The following is an 18689-nucleotide window of genomic DNA, read 5'->3' on the forward strand; positions in this document are numbered from 1 at the left end:
AATCACGATGTTGTCACACACTTGGTCACCTCCAAGAATGCTTTGAAGGCTCGTCTGAGAGACTCCGGAGTTTACGATGTGAGTGACGATGAACGTCTTCCTGATGATCCACCTTCTGACTTCGGCTTTCCTTCGGGTCCTGAGTGGGCTGACTTCCTTGACGAGGCTGGTGGTAGTGGTGCTCATGATGATGATGACGATGATGCTCTTTGATGCTGTTATGACACCTCCTTTTGGGTATTTGCTGCCAAGGGGGAGTAGGCACTTATTTATGTGATATGATGCTATGATCTTATCTTATTATCATGTTATCGAACTCATGCTATGTGGTTAACCTGTTATTGAACTTATGATATGTTTGGACCGACTTATGTTTTATGCTATGAGTGATGAATCCTGGTGAAGCCTATTCTAGATCTGATGTTATCTTGATTATCTTGTGTATGAGTTTCGGTTGTGTTGGTATCATAGTGAGGGGGGGCTCTCTTCATGTTTACCTATGAGTTATTGCACATATTGAGGGGGAGCTCCACAACAAACCCTTTGATATTCAATGTTTTTTAAATTCTTTCGATATTCAAAGCTTTATCCTAAAAAAAGTGCATGTATGTTGTCATCAACTACCAAAAAGGGGGAGATTGAAAGTGCAATCATGCCCTTAATCGTATTTTGATGTTGATGACAACATGCATATTGAGACTAATCATGTTTATCGAGTATTTCTCAGGATTATGTCCCAAGGGCTATGTGTGTGTGGATCATGACTAAGGACATAGCAACATATATCACCCAAGAGCAGAGACACAAGACAAAGATAAAAAGCTTCGGCTCCTTGTTTTCGGTTTTGCTCTTGAGTGTAGGGATCCCGCACTATTAAGAGGGGATCGATGGTTTTCGCAAAAGAACTTGCTCAAAACCACAAAATTCCCTCTCATACCATCTCATAAATTCTTCCTCTAACTTGTGCAAAAGTGGTAGTAGGTTTCCAAGCTAAAAGGTCCAACTTTCACCGGACGTCCGAAGTCTACGCGTCCAGCATCTCTCAACCAACTAGACATCCGACTCTCTCCAGTCGTCCGGTGAGTCTACACAGAACTGAAATTAGCGGAAGACCGGTCACACCGGATGTCCGGTCACCGGACGTCCGCTCACTTCCGGATATCCGGTGCACTCCAACAGAACTACAATTAACGGATGTCCGATGACACCGGACGTCCGGGCTCCGGACGACCGGCGCCTTCCGGATGTCCGCTACCTGTGCTGTTTTCATGGTTAGATTTATACTCCAGCGAGCGGACGACCGGCTTCCCAGCCGGACGTCCGGTCCGATCTATGTCACTGGTCGTCCGGTACCCACCGGACGTCCGGCAGCTCCTGTGCCTTAAGTGGCCAAACGGCTAGCTTTTCACTACCACTATATATAGCCTTTCTTCCCCTTCGGGATGGGCGACCACTCACATTGAACAAATCCTAGAACACATTACACTCTCTCTCTCACTCATCCACACCAAATCTTAGATCCCCAAGGGATTTGAGAGTACTTGAGAGAAGTTGTCCGACCAAGTGATTGATCCACTCCTTCCCCTTCTTTGCACCAAAGGAATTTGTGACTTGAGCAAGTCTTGAGCTTTTCCCATCGTTCTTGTTACTCTTGGAGGTTGGAGACTCCTAGGCGGTAGGAGTCTTTTGGAGAGGAATCAACCTTTGTGATTACCCATCGGAAAATTTTGTGAGGGTTTGCAGACCACCCCAAGGTCTACCACTAGTGGTTGAGAAACGCCTTCATGGTGTTGACTCAAAGAGAGAACAGGGTGAGCCTTCGTGGCGTTGGTGTGCCTTCGTGGTAACACCCACCTCTCTAAACGGTGACGTAGCTTCCCTCCAAGGAAGTGAACATCGGCTTACATCCTCGTCTCTCGGAGTTGCAGTTATCCCTAACCTTAAATCTTTGCTTGTGGTTACTTGTCTCATCTGCACTTACCTAAATCATATTGTGTCAGTCTACTCATTTACTTGTATTACTTGATTATCTTGTTTAGCTCTTAGCATCACACTTGCAATTGTTAGGCTCACTTTCATATTCCGCACTATTGCCTAAAATTGCCAAGTAACAATTAAAATTTGTATTTGTACCTATTCACCCCCCCCCCTCTAGGTCCATCTCAATCCTTTCATCCATGCTACACACATTATAGGCGGTTCCCAAACAGAATGGTAGAGTTTATACTCCCCCTCCACCAACAAGCATCAATCCATGGCTTGCTCGAAACAACGAGTGCCTCCAACTAACAAGAGTCCCGGGGGAGTTTTGTTTGCAGTTATTTTGATTTGATTTTCATAAAGCATGGGACTGGGCATCCCGGTGACCAGCCATTTTCTCGTGAGTGAGGAGCGGAGTCCACTCCTCTTGAGAGTAACCCGCCTAACATGGAAGATACGGACAACCCTCGTGGATACATGAGCTATTCAAGCATACAAAACAGGATATTTATTTGAAGGTTTAGAGTTTGGCACATACAAATTTACTTGGAACGGCAGGTAGATACCATATATAGGTAGGTATGGTGGACTCATATGGAATAACTTTGGGGTTTATGGAATTGGATGCACCAGTAGTATTCCCGCTTAGTACAGGTGAAGGCTAGCAAAAGACTAGGAAGCGACCAGCTAGAGAGCAACAACAGTCATGAACATACATTAAAATTAATCAACACCAAATGCAAGCATGAGTAGGATATAATGGACCATGAACATAAATATCATAGAGGCTATGTTGATTTTGTTTCAACTACATGCGTGAACATGTGCCAAGTCAAGCCACTCGAATCGTTCAAAAGAGGATACCACCCTATCATACCACTTCACAACCATTTTAATAGCATGTTGGCATGCAAGGTAAACCATTATAAGCTCCTAGTTAATTAAGCATGTCATAAGCAACTATAATCTCTAATTTTCATTGCAAACATGTTTATTCATAATAGGCTGAATCAGGAACGATGAACTAATCATATTTAGAAAAACAAGAGAGGTCGAGTTCATACCAGCTTTTCTCATCTCAATAAGTTCATCATATAAACATCATTATTGCCTTTCACTTGCATGACCGAGTAGTGTGGATAATAATAATAGTGCACGTGCATTGAACTAAGCTGGAATCTGCAAGCATTCAATTCAAGAGAGAAGACAAGGTAATATGGGCTCTTTATCAGATCAACGATAATGCATATAAGAGCCACTTTAACATTTTCATTATGGTCTTCTCCTATCGACCACCAAAGGAAAGAAAAGAAATAAAAATATTTACACGGGAAAGCTCCCAACAAGCAAAAGAAGAACGAGAAATCTTTTTGGGTGTTCTTTTTAATTACTACTACTACAGGCATGGAAAGTAAACTAATTAAAAGCTACAACTAATTTTTTTGTTTTTCTTAAGGTTTATTAAACACACTAGAAGAAAGCATAAAAAAGGAAAATAAACTAGCATGGATGATACAATGAAAAAGTATGAGCACCGACAACTAGCAATGAGTGTGTGAACATGAATGTAATATCGGTGAGAAATACGTACCCCCCCCCCCCAAGCTTAGGCTTTTGGCCTAAGTTGGTCTATGGCCACGGCTGGCCTGGCGGATATCCAAAGTGATAGTTGGGGTCGTACTGAGATGCAGCAGCTATTGCCTCATGAGCTACCACTTGGAGATGGGCCGTCCCCGTCCTCCTCTTATACTCGTTCGCCTCCTCCCTGGTTATAACATATCTCCCTTTTGCCTGAAAGTCAAAGAAAGCAGGAGCAGGGAGAGCGATGTGATAGATGCGTCGTCTGTTAAAGATTAGTCGGTACTGGAGGAACTGATCGTTCCTCTCAACAAACTGATGACGAACCATGGCCTCATAATCCAAATAAACAGGAGGCAACTCAATATCATACCCACGTATGGGTACACCAAGAAAATTAGCTAGACAGGTTGCATAAATTCCACCGAAGAAATCTCCACTAAATCAATTATTATGCAATCTACGTGCAACAATGGCTCCCAAATTATAATGTCTACCTTCTAATACAGCACTCCTGAGAACACTGAGGTCGGGGACACACATGTGACATGCTTCATCCTTACCATTTATGCACCTACCTATCAAGAGAGAAAAATAATGTATAGCAGGAAAATGAATGCTCCCTATGGTAGCTTGCGTTATGTCTCTAGATTCCCCCACAGTTCTACTAGCAAGAAAATCTCTAAATTCAGATTTGCGAGGTTCATTAGGACTACCCCATTGTGGAAGTTTGCAAGCAGTGTTAAAATCCTCTAAGTCCATAGTATAAGAATTTTCATAGAGATCAAACAGGACAGTTTGAGAATTGCGCGATGATGAAAATTCAAACCTCCTCACAAAGGAATCAGTGAGATGGTGGTATTGGAGGCATTTGTCTGCCTCGAAGCTCTCAAGATCAGCATTACGCACATATGCATTAAATTCTTCCTTGATTCCTGCTCGATCCATAAAGTCCTCTGAAGGCCATCCACAAGCCCGCACTTGAGCTTCCCTCGGTGGTTCTTCGTCGGCATCGCGCATTGCGAGCCTGGGTCCTTGCTTCCTTGAAGGGCCACCTTGGTACATTTTCCTAAACATATTTCTTCCTTTGAAAAATTTCTGAAATTTTAGTAACTTCAAAATAAAAGTGAACCAAACTCAACAATATTGATAGCAACTACTCCTACAAGTGCCTAGAGGCAATATCATGCATCAAAACTACTTTTGACCAAATAAATTTGACATGCATGCTCAAGAACAGGGTCACCTAAGCAGCAAAAATATGCAATGAATAAATCACTAGAACAAAAACTAATTGGACCATTGGAGCAGTCACATACCAAGGAACAATCCCCCAAAGCAGTTTTGTGAGAGGTGATTTGAGCAAGGAGATCGAAAATGGTAGCAAAATGAGCTTGGACTTGGGTTTGAGCTGGTTAGTGGTGTTTGTGGGAGGAAGAAGGAGTGTGTGGTAGCTGGAATAAGTGGAGGGGAGGCACCATGGTCCCATGAGGCAGGGGGCGCGCCCAGGGGGGTAAGGCGCGCCCTCCACCCTCGTGGCCAGGTGCTTGCTCCCCCTGCTGTGTTCTCAGTGCCAGATATTCTAAAATATTCTAGAAAAAAATCATATTTAATTTTCAGGGCATTTGGAGAACTTTTATTTTCGGGGTATTTTTTATTGCATCAATAATTCAGAAAACAGACAGAAATTACTAATTTTGCTTTATTTAATATAAATAACAGAAAGTAAAAAGAGGGTACAGAGAGTTGTTTTTCTAAATTCATCCATCTCATGCTCATCAAAAGGAATCCACTAACAAGGTTGATCAAGTCTTGTTAACAAACTCATTCCGAATTGCATGAAACCGGAGAATTTTTTAATAACACTAGGTTACCTCAACGGGGATATGCATGTCCCCAACAATAAGAATATGATATTTATTCTTGACAGTAGGAAGAGGAAATTCAAAACCTCCAAAAATAATTGATGGAATTTTTCCAATAGAATTGATATTGTGGACTTGAGGTTGTTTCCTTGGAAAGTGTATCGTGTGCTCATTACCATTAACATGAAAAGTGACATTGCCTTCGGTGCAATCAATAACAGCCCCTGCAGTATTCAAAAAGGGTCTTCCAAGAATAATAGACATGCTATCGTCCTCGGGAATATCAAGAATAACAAAGTCCGTTAAAATAGTAATGTTTGCAACCACAACAGGCACATCCTCACAAATACCGACAGATATAGCAGTTGATTTATCAGCCATTTGCAAAGATATTTCAGTAGGTGTCGACTTATTCAAATCAAGTCTACGATATAAAGAGAGAGGCATAACACTAACACCGGCTCCAAGATCACATAAAGCAGTTTTAACATAGTTTCTTTTAATGGAGCATGGTATAGTTGGTACTCTGGGATCTCCTAGTTTCTTAGGTATTCCACCCTTAAAAGTGTAATTAGCAAGCATGGTGGAAATTTCAGCTTCCGATATCTTTCTTTTATTAGTAACAATTTCTTTCATATACTTAGCATAAGGATTCATTTTGAGCATATCAGTCAAACGCATACGCAAAAAGATAGGTCTAATCATTTCAGCATAGCGCTCAAAATCCTCATCATCCTTTTTCTTGGATGGTTTAGGAGGAAAAGGCATGGGTTTCTGAACCCATGGTTCTCTTTCCTTACCGTGCTTCCTAGCAACAAAGTCTCTCTTATCATAACGTTGATTCTTTGATTGTGGGTTATCAAGATCAACAGTAGGTTCAACCTCTACTCCATTGGCATTACTAGGTTGAGCATCAACATGAGCATCATCATTAACATTATCACTAGGTTCATGTTCATTACCAGATTGTGTTTCAGCATTAGAAATAGAGATACCATTAGGATTCTAAGGTGTGTCAATAATAGGTTCACTAGAAGCATGCAAAGTCCTATCTTTTTTCTTTCTCTTCCTTTTAGAAGGACTAGGTGCATCAATAATATTTCTCTGAGAATCTTGCTCAATTCTCTTAGGATGGCCCTCAGGATACAAAGGTTCCTGGGTCATTTTACCACCTCTAGTCATAACTCTAACAGCATTATCGTTTTTCTTACTATTCAATTCATTGAGCAAATCATTCTGAGCTTTAAGTACTTGTTCTACTTGAGTGGTAACCATAGAAGCATGTTTACTAATAAGTTTAAGTTCACCTTTAACATTAGCCATATAATCACCCAAGTGTTCAAGCATACCAGCATTGCGTTTTAATTCTCTACCAAAATAAGCATTGAAGTTTTCTTGCTTAACCCTAAAGTTATCAAACTCATCTAAGCATGGGCTAGCAAACTTAGTAAATGGGATTTCAGCTTTATCATATCTATAGAGAGAATTTACCTTTACTACCTGTGCCGGGTTATCAAGACCATGTATTTCTTCAACAGGAGGTAAATTAAGACCATGCATTTCTTCAATAGGAGGTAAATTCTTAACATCTTCAACTTTAATACCTTTTTCTTTCACAGATTTCTTTGCCTCTTGCATATCTTCAGGACTGAGAAATAGAATACCCCTCTTCTTCGGAGTTGGCTTAGGAGTTGGTTTAGGAATTGGATCAGGAAGTGTCCAATTATTTTCATTAGTCAACATATTATTCAATAAAATTTCAGCTTCATCCCGTGTTCTTTCCCTGAAAACACAACCAGCACAACTATCCAGGTGGTCTCTGGAAGCATCGGTTAGTCCATTATAAAAGATATCAAGTATTTCATTTTTCTTAAGAGGATGATCAGGCAAAGCATTAAGTAATTGGAGAAGCCTCCCCCAAGCTTGGGGAGACTCTCTTCTTCAATTTGCAAAAAATTATATATTTCCCTTAAAGCAGCTTGTTTCTTATGAGCGGGGAAATATTTAGCAGAGAAGTAATAAATCATATCCTGGGGACTACGCACACAACCAGGATCAAGAGAATTAAACCATATCTTAGCATCACCCTTTAATGAGAACGGAAATATCTCAAGGATATAATAGTAGCGAGTTTTCTCATCATTAGTGAATAGGGTGGCTATATCATTTAATTTAGTAAGATGTGCCACAACAGTTTCAGATTCATAACCATAGAAAGGATCAGATTCAACTAAAGTAATTATCTCAGGATCAAAAGAGAAATCATAATCCTTATTAGTAACAAAGATAGGTGAAGTAGCATAAGCAGGATCATATTTCATTGTAGCATTCAAAGTTTATTGTTTCAGCTTAGCTAATGATTTCTTAAGATCACTCCTATCATTGCAAGCAAGAAAATCTCTAGCAGTTTCTTCATCCATAACATAGCCCTCAGGCACAACAGGTAATTCATATCTAGGGGGAGAGTCTTCATCATCACTTTCATCAATATTATCAGTTTCAATAATTTCATTCTCTCTAGCTCTAGCAAGTTGTTCATCAAGAAATTCACCAAGTGGCACAGTAGTATCAAGCATAGAAGTAGTTTCATCATAAGTATCATGCATAGCAGAAGTGGCATCATCAATAACATGCGACATATCAGAATTAATAGCAGAAGCAGGTATAGGTGTCGCAAGCATACTAAAAACAGAAGGTGAATCAAGCGCAGAGCTAGATGACAGTTCCTTACCTCCCCTCATAGTTGAGGGATAATTTTTTGTTTTAGAGTCTTTCAAGTTCTTCATAATGATAAGAAGATATAAATCCCAAGTGACTCAAAGAATAGAGCTATGCTCCCCGGCAACGGCACCAGAAAATAGTCTTGATAACCCACAAGTATAGGGGATAGCAACAGTTTTCGAGGGTAGAGTATTCAACCCAAATTTATTGATTCGACACAAGGGGAGCCAAAGAATATTCTCCAGTATTAGCAGCTGAGTTGTCAATTCAACCACACCTGGAAACTTAATATCTACAGCAAGGTATTTAGTAGCAAAGTAATATGATAGTAGTGGTAAAGATAGCAAAAGTAACGGTAGCAAAAGTAATGTTTTTGGTATTTTGTAGTGATGATAACAATAACAACGGAAAAGTAAATAAGCGAAGAACAATATATGGAAAGCTCGTAGGCAATGGATCGGTGATGGAGAATTATGCCGGATGCGATTCATCATGCAACGGTCATAACCTAGGGTGACACAGAACTAGCTCCAGTTCATCAATGTAATGTAGGCATGTATTCCGAATATAGTCATACGTGCTTATGGAAAAGAACTTGCATGACATCTTTTGTCCTACCCTCCCGTGGCAGCGGGGTCCTAGCGGAAACTAAGGGATATTAAGGCCTCCTTTTAATAGAGTACCGGAACAAAGCATTAACATATAGTGAATACATGAACTCCTCAAACTACGGTCATCACCGTAAGTATCCCGATTATTGTCACTTCGGGGTTAACGGATCATAACACATAATAGGTGACTATAGACTTGCAAGATAGGATCAAGAACTCTCATATATTGATGAAAACATAATAGGTTCAGATCTGAAATCATGGCACTCGGGCCCTAGTGACAAGCATTAAGCATAGCAAAGTCATAGCTACATCAATCTCAGAACATAGTGGATACTAGGGATCAAACCCTAACAAAACTAACTCGATTACATGATAAATCTCATCCAACCCATCACCGTCCAGCAAGCCTACGATGGAATTACTCACGCACGGCGATGAGCATCATGAAATTTGTGATGGAGGATGGTTGATGATGACGATGGCGACGGATCCCCCTCTCCGGAGCCCGAACGGACTCCAGATCAGCCCTCCCGAGAGAGTTTAGGGTTTGGCGGCGGCTCCGTATCGTAAAACACGATGAATCCTTCTCTCCTGGTTTTTTCTCCCCGAAAGTGAATATATGGAGTCTAGGTTGAGGTTGGTGGAGTGTCAGGGGCCCACGAGGCAGGGGGCGCGCCCGCCACCCTCGTGGACAAGTGGGGCACCCCCTGACATGGATCTTCCTTCCAATATTCATTATATATTCCAAAATAATGCTCCGTTGATTTTCAGGTCATTCCGAGAACTTTTATTTCTCCACAAAAATAATACCATGGCAATTCTACTGAAAACAGCGTTAGTCCGGGTTAGTTCCATTCAAATCATGCAAGTTAGAGTCCAAAACAAGGGCGAAAGTGTTTGGAAAAGTAGATATGACAGAGACGTATTGTCGGTGTCAAAACCGGCGGATCTCGGGTAGGGGTCCCGAACTGTGCATCTAAGGCGGATGGTAACAGGAGGCAGGGGACATGATGTTTTACCCAGGTTCGGGCCCTCTTGATGGAGGTAAAACCCTACGTCCTGCTTGATTTATTCTTGATGATATGAGTATTACAAGAGTTGATCTACCACGAGATCGGAGAGGCTAAACCCTAGAAGCTAGCCTATGGTATGATTGTATGTTCTCCTATGGACTAAAACCCTCTGGTTTATATAGACACTAGAGGGGGCTAGGGTTACACAAGGTCGGTTACAAAGGAGGAGATATACATATCTGTATTGCCTAGCTTGCCTTCCACGCCAAGTAGAGTCCCATCCGGACACGAGACGAAGTCTTCAATCTTGTATCTTCATAGTCCAACAGTCCGGCCAAAGGATATAGTCCGGCTGTCCGGAGACCCCCTAATCCAGGACTCCCTCAGTAGCCCCTGAACCAGGCTTCAATGACGATGAGTCCGGCACGCAGTATTGTCTTCGGCATTGCAAGGCGGGTTCCTCCTCCGAATACACCACGGAAGAATTTGAATACAAGGATAGTGTTCGACCCTGCAAAATAAGTTCCACATACCACCGTAGAGAGAATAATATTTCCACAAATCTAATCTGCTGACACGTTTTGGCAACATGACATTATGCCATGGCCCGGTGATTATTCAAACCGTTCCCTTTAACTAGCCCCGCACATAACGCGAGGCAGTTCCTTGACACGTCTTGTCAAAGCAGAGATCGTGTCCCCCTTATTACAGGATTCTCATCAATACGGGCGTGGGTAACCCAACCGCGCCATCGATTATGGTGCTTGGGGGATAAGCGAGTTTTACCAGGCTAGTGGGGGCGCATAGTTTTGGCCGCCCTTATAAATGGACAAGGTTTAACTTTTTTCTACCCATGCCTTCTTCCTCCTTGCTCATCCATTCTTGCGCACTCGAGCTCCAACGCCCAAGTCCACATCCTTCCCCTCAACCTTCTCCAATCATGTCCGGAGCGGGAGGCAAATGGATGGCTTCCTCCGTTACGGAGGGACACATCAAGAAGCTGCGCGGAGCCGGATACTTAGCCGTGAATATCGCGCATCGGCTGCCCGCCGCGGGGCAGATCATTCCTACCCCTGAACCTCACGAGAGGGTAGTTTTCCTCCACCACTTCCTCCACAGACTGGGGTTTCCCCTCCATCCATTCGTTCGTGGTCTCATGTTCTACTACGGGCTGGACTTCCATGATCTAGCCCCGAACTTCATCCTCAACATTTCGGCGTTCATCGTCGTGTGTGAGGCTTTCCTCCGCATCCGGCCCCACTTCGGCCTGTGGTTAAAGACCTTCAATATCAAGCCGAAGGTGGTGGGAGGCCAACAAGCAGAATGCGGTGGAGCCATGGTGGGCAAGATGCCCAATGTCATATGGCTTGAAGGCTCCTTCATGGAGACCATAAAGGGGTGGCAATCGGCGTGGTTCTACATCACCGAGCCGCGTGACACCAACTGGGTGGCGGCCCCTCGAGTTTCGATCCGAAATCCCCACGTGGCTCACCTCCTGGAAAGAGAAGGGCCTATCCTGGGGTTCATCAGTGGAGCTAGACGGACTCCAGAAATGTATCCAGAATATGGCAAGCAAGAAGCTCAAGCTTCTCAACATAGTCCAGGTCATGCTCGTCCGCCGGATTCTCCCGTGTCAACAACGGGATTTCAACTTGTGGGAGTTCGACCCGGACCAGCACCATACTCTGAGCGAGCTCTTTGACACGACGCACAAGGACGTCTGGAGGGTGCTGTTCAAGAGCGCCGAGGTCCCTCCCTCTCTCACCGAGGACCGCAGGCTAAGCGTGAAGCGCCGAGCACATACTGTGAGTTCTATACATCCGGTAAGATATTTATTTCCCCTAGCTTAACCATGTGCGAGGTCTGAGCTCCATGCCTTTGACAGGACTGGGTGGAGACGTCGGGGCAGATTAACTGTCCGGCCACTCTGCTCGAAGACACTACGGACGCTCTCCTGGCGGAGATGCTGACTCTGGCTCCTTACAAGGTGTCGGAGAAGACCAAGAAGGCCAAGGGAACCCGAAAGAGTTCCCGACGCCAGGTGTTATTGGACTCATCGTCCGATAACTCCGCGACGCACTCCTCCCCCGAAGACAAGGAGGAAGATGAAGATGCTCCCCCTCCAGTCGGGGGAGACAAGAAAAGGAAGGCCGCCCCAACCGGGGGGGGCGAAGGGTCCAAGAAGGGAAGGACTCTCCTTTCGGACTACTCCACCACCGCCGCCGAAGGCGAAGATGAGTGGCTGCTCAGGGCTAAGCCACTAGCGAAGTCATAAGTATTCGGATGCCAGAGTAACTCATAGCATACCTTTGTCGCACTGCTTCCCCTAACACCGAATTATGATTATGCAGACCGCCACGAGCCCGTATCGACGTATCTTCGTCAGACGGCTCCCTGGGCTCGTGGGATATGGATAGCGATCCACTTCTGACCGCCACCTCCCCTTGCCCTACGGACAACGCCGAGGTATTGTCTCAGGAGGCACCAGGTCGAGGGGAGACAGTCCCGGAGGCGCCTCAAGGCGACCTTCCAGATTCCGGGAGCAGAAGGAGCAAGGCTCCCGAGGGCTCCGAGTTCGGCCCTCAGCCGAACACCGCGCCGGAACCTCCAGTGGTTCCGGACTCAGGCAGGCGGCCTCCTTCCAAAAGGGGCAAGACGCCTGTGCCGGTGACCTCTGTCCATCCAGAGGCACCGGACAGTCTGCTGGGAGCACTTCGCAGCGCTTCCATCGACGAAGAGCACCGCACTATTATGAGTGCGGTGATCCAGAAAGTTCAGTCCGCCAAGAGTAGACTGACTGAAGCCTATGCCAGCCTTCTAACAGGCTTTGAGGTAAGTATTTGAAATATAGGCAAAAATATTACCGCCTAGACAGTAGCCCCTGATGCTCTGTTCGGTGTTCACAAAGAAAAGCCGAACAGAGGATCAAACAATATCGCAGGAGTCTAATATAAATATGTTTATATGCGTATGCAGGCTTCGCTGCTGGCCTCTGCCGCACTGACTGCGGAGGTCGCCGCACTGAAGCAGGACCTCGAAGGGTCCAAGGAAGAGCTCGGCCTTGCCAAGAGGCAGCTCGAGGAGAACAAAGGTAAGTAGTACCTAGTCTATGGATATATATAAAAGGAATGTGATTGCAAAATGACAGGATCATCGTAAATTTGCCAGGGGCCATGACCGAGGTGGCGACCCTAAAGCAAGCGCTACCAGAGGCCGAGAACAAAGCAGCCAAAGAGCGCACCGAGCGGGAAAGGCAGGAGGCTCGGGTGGGCGAGGTGCAGCAAGAGCTCCACGCTCTCGTGACGAAGCACGAGGCGTTGGAGCTTGACTTGAAGACGTGAGAGTCCGAGCTTGCCGCGGCCCTCAAGAGCGCAAAGAATGCCAAGGCCGAAGCCCAAAAGGCCCTCCAGGAGATTGACGTGATGAAGAAGATAGCGGCGGGTAAGGCATGCTATATGCAAAGCAAGCATGTGAAAGTAAATTACTTGTTACTTACCCGAATCCGGAGCTCTCCAGGAGCATTCGCAGATTTGCCCCGCAGCGTGTCGAATGCCGCACAGTTTTACCAAGCTGAGGAGGGAAGCTCAACGGAGAAGCTGTTTCGGTCTCAGTATACTAGGACCGAACATCCGATGCCTCTGAGCGACCAGCTGAAGCAACTGGTCGAGCTGCACAAGGCGGCCGAACAGGCCATGAAGGGCTTTATAGTCCGGATGTGGCCTGGCGACGCCCTTCCCAATAGCTACTTCGGCCTGGTGAGGCGGCTTGTGGATGCCTGCCCATGGCTTGAAGTCATCAAGCGGTCCATCTGCATCGAAGGTGCACGCCGGGCTTTCGCCCGTGTGAAGGTGCAATGGGCCAAGATGGACGCCGTGAAGCTGGTGAAGGAAGGGCCGCGGCAGGGCAAGGAGCATCGCCACCCCGAGATGTACTATGAGGGTGTCCTGAAGGGTGCCCGTCTCGTAGCGGACGAGTGTACGAAAGATGTAATATTTGAGTAAACTTGCTCGTGTGATCATGTATTATGGAAACTTGTTCATATGCGCTATGAAACGCTTGTCTGAATTTAAAATATTACCTTTTGTTCGGCTGTTTATCAAATCTGAGAGATGGATAGTCGTCGGCTTCTGCCCCCACGCCACGAGTGCTGGGGTGTTCGGGATAAACCTGAGCACTCTTGTTCCCATTGTTGGGTCCTTCGAGGGAGGTGCTCGGCACAACAAACAAGGCAATCAGACCATAATGCATTATCACTCTCACTTAGCCATAGAATTCTATAATTTTAAATTTCGGCGAAGCCCCTAGTATTCGGAAGGCCGAATTCGGGGCGCGATACACGCCTTAAGCCGGACAGGGCCGACTCCTCGCTCTAAGCGGCATAAGTCTTTAGGGAATTGAAACCTCTCGAACAGCGACCAGTCTCTTGCCTTATCATGATAGTCAGTTTTAGCTTTCTCTACTGAGGTGCTTAGCCCAGCAGAACCGGGGCACAATCGCAGTAGTTCTCCCAGTGCTACCTTAGCCGATATAGCGGAACGTAAGGTACCAAAACATGGGAGCCGAGCAAACCCAACTATTGACCCAAGACATGATTCGGAGCTGATGCATATAATGCTATAAGTTCGGGGTGTCGCACTGTCGAAAGTGTTCGGATTTCTCACGCCGTATTATGGGGTATGCTTAAGCCCCTAGCGTATTGGCCGTACTAGAGTGTACGGGTGCTAGATGTCGTGAATGAACATATATATAGAAAGGAATAATGCAATAATAGTCTTAATGCTATGCATTGTTTATTCAAAAAGGTGCTTTAAAGCAGAATGATACAAGTAGTGCGATAAGCAAAAAGTAGGACTGTTTGACATGTCCCGTCCAAGGGCAAGATGAGGAATAGTATTAAAGCAAATATTCCACTCGTTATCGTAATCCACCTGGGAGTTCCATGGTGTGACGTAGCTCTCTGCCTCCTTGGTTGCTGCATCATGTGTTCGGCAATCATGCTGCCGGACAGGGTTTCCAGATATGAAATTCCTGAAAGAGAAAAATAACAAAGCGGGAAGCCCCTAGTGCAGTTTAAGCCGCGACTTGGAGCGTGCCGCGGTCGTGCCCCCCTCCCCGCCTGTGCCCATGGTATTTTTAATGCATAGTTATGTACGCGTGGCACGGATTTCGCCGTTTGGCTGGGACTGGGGTGGGGGCCGCATTGCTATGCGAGCTCGGAACATGCCAGGCGGTCCTGTTGCCGATTACTCCGGACGCGCTTGAAAGTGTCCGGGTCCTTAATTGTCGAACTAGTGGATTGCCTTAAGAGGCTGCTTTGTGCTTCTGCTGCGAGGACCGCAGTGTGCTCCTCCGTGCGGAGAGAGCGCTCTGCGTTTCCATTGGCTGTGATGACCCCCCGAGGTCCTGGCATTTTGAGCTTGAGATATGCATAATGCGGTACCGCATTGAATCTTGCAAATGCGGTTCGCCCGAGCAGTGCATGGTAGCCACTGCGGAACGGGACTATGTCGAAGATTAACTCTTCGCTTTGGAAGTTATCCGGGGATCCGAAGACCACTTCCAGTGTGACTGAACCTGTGCAATGGGCCTCTACACCTGGTATGACGCCTTTAAAGGTCGTTTTTGTGGGTTTGATCCTTGAGGGGTCGATACCCATTTTGCGCACTGTGTCTTGATAAAGCAGGTTCAGGCTGCTGCCGCCATCCATAAGGACTCGAGTGAGGTGAAATCCGTCAATGATTGGGTCTAGGACCAATGCGGCGAATCCGCCATGACGGATACTAGTGGGGTGGTCCCTGCGGTCGAAGGTGATCGGACAGGAAGGCCATGGGTTGAATTTTGGGGCGACTGGCTCCAATGCATATACGTCCCTGAGCGCATGCTTCCGCTCCCTCTTGGGGATGTGGGTTGCGTATATCATGTTCACCGTCCGCACTTGTGGGGGGGACCTCTTCTGTCCTCCGGTGTTCGGCTGCCGGGGCTCCTCCTTGTCATCGCTATGTGACCCCTTATCTTTGTTTTCGGCATTTAACTTGTCGGCCTGCTTGAACACCCAACAATCCCTGTTGGCATGGTTGGCTGGCTTGTCGGGGGTGCCATGTATTTGACACGAGCGATCGAGTATACGGTCCAAACTAGACGGACCCGGAGTGCTTCTTTTGAATGGCTTTTTCCGCTGACCGGGTTTAGAGCCTTTGAATCCGGCATTGACTGTCATATCCTCGTTATTGTCGATGTTAATGCGGCGCTTATGTTTGTTGCGACGTGACCTGCCATTGCCGTCCTTGGTATCCGAAGTACCATGGTTCTTTGATATGTTATTACTGCGAGCCAGCCAGCTGTCTTCTCCCGCACAAAAGCGGGTCATGAGTGTCGTGAGGGCTGCCATAGATTTCGGCTTTTCATGACCAAGGTGCCGGGCTAGCCAATCGTCGCAGATGTTGTGCTTGAAAGCTGCTAGGGCCTCTGCATCCGGACAGTCGACGATTTGATTTTTCTTTGTTAGGAACCGTGTCCAGAATTGCCTGGCCGATTCCTCTGGCTGCTGAATTATGTGGCTCAAGTCATCGTCATCTGGTGGTCGCGCATAAGTGCCCTGAAATTTGTCGAGGAATGCGGCTTCCAGATCTTCCCAACAGCCAATGGACTCTGCTGGCAAGCTGTTGAGGCAATGCCGAGCTGGTCCTTTGAGTTTGAGTGGGAGGTATTTGATGGCGTGTAGGTCATCACCGCGGGCCATGTGGATGTGCAGGAGGAAATCCTCGATCCATACCGCAGGATCTGTTGTGCTGTCGTATGATTCTATATTTATGGGTTTGAAACCCTCTGGGATTTGATGATCCATTACTTCGTCTGTGAAGCATAAGGGGTGTGCGGTGCCTCTGTACTGGGATATATCGCGACGCAGGTCGAATGAGTCTTGCCCGCTGTGTTCGGCCCGGTCGGACTTACTTTTACTGTATCCGGCGTGATGATTATCGTCTCGCATAGTGGCGCACCCTCGTGATCCGTAGATCGATCTTGCATGTTTTGCTTTGTCCTCCAATACGTCTCGCAAGGTCTGGCGTATTTCCCCATGCCTTTTTATTTGAATGACATCGGGGTGTGGGCTGAGCTTTTGGCTGGAATGTCTCTCTGTCGCGGCCATGAGGTGGCTGATCAGCCGCGTCATACGCCAGGGATGTAGGTTTTGGTGCTTCCTCCTCCAGTCGGGGTAGCAACCTGCACTTTGGGTAACTCTTGGAGGGCGTTCGAGTTTATATTCCTCGGCCGCCAGGACTTCAGTCCATCTGTCAGCTAGCAAATCTTGATCAGCTTGAAGCTGTTGCTGCTTTTTCTTGAGGCTATTTGCCGTGGCTATAAGCCGGCGCTTGAAGTGCTCTTGTTCGATGGGATCCTCTGGCACGACGAATTCATCATCGTCGAGGCTTACCTCGTCTTCGGGGGGAGGCATGTAATTATCATCCTCCGCCTCTCCATCTGCCACTCTCTCAGGCGGGCTGGCTTCTTCATCCTCCTGCTCTAAATCTTGCTGGAGGGGATTGTTGTTGTCTTCGGCACTGTCCGGAGTGCTATTATCTCTGGTGCCGGTATCACCACTTTTGCCTTGGCGGGACTTAGAGCGGCACCGCTGACGCCGGCGCTTGGGTTGCTTTTTGGAGGGGTCATCCTCCATTGTCTCGTCGCCATTGCCTTCTTTGGGTGTATCCACCATGTATATATCGTATGATGAGGTGGTTGTCCAGTGCCTTGTGGGCAGTGGTTCCTCTTCGTCTCCTGCATCGTCGTCCATACCGTCGATGTCTTCGGAGTCGAAGTCGAGCATGTCAGTTAAGTCGTCGACAGTGGCTACTAGGTGGGTGGTGGGTGGGCGTCGAATTTCTTCGTCATCCGCATCCCAATCCTGCCGGACGTAGTTCGGCCAGGACTCTCCTGACAAGGAGAGAGACCTTAATGAGTTTAGTATGTCGCCAAAGGGCGAGTGCTGAAAAATATCCGCGGAGGTAAACTCCATGATCGACGCCCAATCGGATTCGACAGGAACGGGCGCAGGCGGTTCGGAGTCCGTGGCCGGAGAAGGATCCGTCAATTCAGTAACACGGCTCTCGTGAAGGATAAGGTCAATATTCGGCTCGATCGCCGCAGAGGATACGGCCTCCGTGGCGGGGTCTATCCACCCGTCCACGGATGGCGCAACTGGCTCCGAATTGAGAGTCGGAGCGGCTGCCGGTGCGATCTCCTGAACACTGTCCGATGGTAGCACTACAAGAATTATGTTAATCCATGACAGTCCTTGTCCGTCACGGATCTGTGCAAAACTGTCATCGAAGAGAAGCTATGATGGGCATGAAATCCGTCATGTATATCGCGTCATAATTAGACCACCGTGCATTCTATGATGGATTTTTTACCGTCATGCATCACTTAACTAATGGACTGATAACGGTGTTAACGTTCATGCCATGTAATCATCTGACATGGCCACCAACATGGATCTGATGTGGCAGCCCATGCAATCATCGGCCCAACTTGAATTTTGGCCCATGAATTTCAGTTCCAGCCCATGTGATAATCAGCCCAATTAAGATGTTGGCATTTAGATGTGGCCCAGGTTCTAAATGGCCCAATTATAGTTTTGCCCAAGTTTTGAACGGCCCAATTACAGCTTTGTACACTTTTTCAGTTCGGGCGTCTTTAGCCTGTAATTATTGGATTCTCAAAAAAACAGTAATTATTGTAGACGAAATGCCCAAAAATTCAGTCTGTTTACATTTCTAGCAGATAAAATGCATTTTTAAAAGGATTTCTTCTCATATTATAGTACATAGAGAAACTAGCCTAAAAAAACAGAAAAAATACACAACTAATAAGAAAAAATAATTAGAAAGTCACTAAGCCATCCGTACACAACGAGCCGG

This window comes from Triticum urartu, chromosome 2A, assembly GCF_056163025.1.
Source record: "Triticum urartu cultivar PI428250 chromosome 2A, HENAU_Tu73, whole genome shotgun sequence".
In the NCBI taxonomy this organism is placed as follows: domain Eukaryota; kingdom Viridiplantae; phylum Streptophyta; class Magnoliopsida; order Poales; family Poaceae; genus Triticum; species Triticum urartu.